The sequence below is a fragment of the Peromyscus eremicus genome, chromosome 9 (genome assembly GCF_949786415.1).
Source record: "Peromyscus eremicus chromosome 9, PerEre_H2_v1, whole genome shotgun sequence".
Lineage (NCBI taxonomy): Eukaryota > Metazoa > Chordata > Mammalia > Rodentia > Cricetidae > Peromyscus > Peromyscus eremicus.
Window position 1 is genome coordinate 54,961,827 of NC_081425.1, and position 3,183 is coordinate 54,965,009.

Genomic DNA, 3,183 nt, shown 5'->3' on the forward strand with positions numbered 1-3,183 from the left:
GTATGAGCAGCCTCAGTCACACCTCTTCCTGATGCCTTCTCTTCTACCTCTTGTTGAGTATGTGCAAGGCTCAGCTGGGTGGTGGTGGCTTGCACCTTTAGGAGGCAGAGGAAGGTGAGTCCCTGAGTTCGAGGCCAGCCTAATCTACAAAATATGTGGAGGCCTTCAAATGGCTTAGGTCAGCCAACAGCTAACAGGGGTGATCCCACAGCCAGGCTTCAGGGAGTGTCAAGCTACTGATCATTCAGATGTTCACAGGGCAGGACACTGAGGCACACAGGGCTCTCCACCCTGTCACCCACCGACACACAGCAGCCACACCTGCAGTGCCGCTAAGGGCAGTGCTTTGTTCAAACAGTTTGTCCTTTGTGTCTCCCCTTTTTAAAAGTTTGTTTACCTGCGGTGTGTGTGTGTGTGTGTGTGTGTGTGTGTGTGTGTGTGTGTGTGTAGCTGCACAAGTGTGGAGGTCAGAAGACTACCTGGAGAAGACAAGCTCCCCTTCTATCTGGTGGGTCCCAAGGATTGAACTGAGATCATCAGGCTTAGTGGCAAGCCCCCCTCCCTGCTGAGCCACCCTAGTGGCCCTCCCTTTTACTCTACTTTTCCTGTTGTTTTGACTTAGCTTACTAGGTTTATTAATAATAGTAATAATAATAATAATAATAATAATAATAATAATAATAAAAAGCCTTGGCATTTTATTTTTTACTCCCCTTATATCAATGCAATTTTGTTTTTTAAACTTTCTAATTGCTAGGAAATCTTTTGCGGGTGTTTTCTTTTTTACTTTTTCTAATCACTTGCTCTTTTTCCTCTCCATCACATTCTTCTCTACTCCTTTCCTCCTTTAACTTGATTCTCCTGTTGTCCCCACTTCCTTCCGTGTCTTTTCTTCTCATTTACTGTCTTCACATTTATTCTAAATGTCTAACTTGACTATTTCTAAATTTCTAAAATTTCACATTCCACGTTAGTTTGGACCTGGCTTAGGTCAGTGTTAGCATGGGCGTGGCTTTAACCGATTTCCAGTCACTTGTGTGTGTTGTGGGCGTTTGATTGTTGCTGCTACAATAGTCTGCTTTCTTCTCTCTGAGCAGGGTTGAGGATTGAGCCCTTTAGACTAGACTGCTCACAGGAAGAACCTTCCCCCAAAAAAACCTGGAGGAGAGGTTCCCAGTAACAAATGCACAGAGCCCAGCACTGAAACATGGGAGAGCCAGGCAGCATGACCCTTTACAAGAGCCTCCCTCACCGGATGGTGGTGGTGGTGGTGGCGGCGGCGGCGCACGCCTTTAATTCCAGCACTTGGCAGAGGCAGGCGGATCTCTGAATCAGAGGCCATTCTGGTCAACAGAACAAGTTCCAGGAAAAAAGAAAAAAAAAAAAAAAAAAAAAAGCCTAACTCCCCAGCCACTGAATTTGGAGGCTCCAAGGTAGGCAAGGTACAGAAGGACTCAGAAGTTTAGTAAAACTGACCAGTGACTCCAGAGGATACAGCAACAGATGGGTTTAATCGAGGACCCAGAGAAGATGGTCAGCCACACAGAGGAAAGTGCCCGCCAAATGGATGAGAAAGTCACCAGCATGGGTGCAAATGTCAACCGCGTGGCAGGAAAATCCAACAAGGCACTTGTGAGTTTGAAAACAAAAGAGAAATGTTGGAAATGAAAAACTAAATAATAATAATAATAATAATAATAATAATAATAATAATAATAATAATGCCCAAGCTAAAACAAAACAACCAAAAACAAGCAAACTCACACACGGTAGGAAACCTGACAACACACTGAACCAAGCAGAAGAAAGAATATCAGGAACAGAAGACAAAGTTGAGGAAATACGGAGTTCAAGTGTCGATTCAGAAAAGAAATTGAGACGTGGTGAAGAGATCAAAGAAAGAAACAGGCTGACAGGAACTGTGCCTGAGATCAGAATCTGTTCAGGAAAGTTAGAGCAGGTAACTTTCCAAACTAGACAGAGTGGATGCCCAAACACAGGCGTTTAGAACCCAGATCTCACCAGAGAGCCTCTCCAGGACACACCAGAGTCTGGATGCCAGAGTGTAAAGCAAAGACACAATGTGCAGAGCTCCAAAGGAAAACGCCAACTCACCCTGTAAACACCTGCAAGGCAGCCCCGGGAGATGCTCAGCCGGCAAACCCTTGCTGGACCCAAGTTCAATCCCTAGTACCCACGGTAGGAAAGACCTGACCACCCGCGCGCGCGCGCACACACACACACACACACACAATGAGAATGAATCCTCTTGTTTGTGGGTTCTAGAGATCAAACTGAGGTCATCAGGCATGGTGGCAAGCACCTTTACCTGCTGAGCCATCTTGCCAGACTTTATTGTTGTTGTTAACACAACAGACTCTCACTGTGCTTCCAAGGCTGGACTTGAACTCCTGAGTGCCACCAATCTTCCTGACTCCTCGGAGATTGGGTGTCTGGGCGAATGTCCCTGTGCCTAGCCTTTTACTAACATCTTGCCTTAATATACCTTGTTTTCCATTTATGGGTCAATATCAACACACTATTATTTGAGGTTCATAGTTTACATTAGATTCATGCTGCATTATGCAAGTTCCCTGGATCTTGACAAATGTCACCATTATAGCATCATACAGACTTGTTTCACTGCTCTGAAAATCCCCCTCAGTGCTCTTGGCATGGCGACCTCCCCACCTCAAGGCCTTGCCAAGCACTGATAATAATTGTTGCTCCATTATTGTGCCTTTCTGGAATGTCCTGTCATAGGACATGCACGATGTGGGGTTTATCCATCTGCTTCCCACTTTTGTGGATTACAAACCTCTGTAAACATCTGTGTGTAGCTTTTTGTGTGGACATAGGTTTCCAGCAAATGTATCCGAGGGCAACCCCCGAGTCATGTGGTCAGGCTCTGTTCAGTTTTTCACAGGACTGCCAAGCTGTCTTCTGGCCATTCTTCACCCCTGGCCAGCAGTGAATGGGAGCTCCTGCTGCTCCCTCCTCATTTGTGACCGTCCGATTCTTGGATGTCAGCCATTCTGAGAGGTGTGCCATGGTCCCTGCGGTGGCTTCCATCTGGGGCTCCCTAGTGACACACGATGTCTCACATCTGCTCCTGCACACGTTTGCCATCTGCCACTCTTCATAAAACGTGTAGCCCAGGTGACAGCTGGGGCTTCTGGTCCC

The 3,183-nt window shown here is 46.4% G+C and overlaps 1 non-coding gene across 1 annotated transcript; it reads right to left on the reverse strand.

The window, feature by feature from the left end:
* Window positions 1-224: 224 nt before the first annotated feature.
* Window positions 225-343, reverse strand: LOC131920204 (small nucleolar RNA SNORA17). Its single transcript, XR_009381551.1, has one exon. It is a non-coding gene; the product is annotated as a small nucleolar RNA SNORA17 (small nucleolar RNA).
* Window positions 344-3,183: the final 2,840 nt, after the last annotated feature.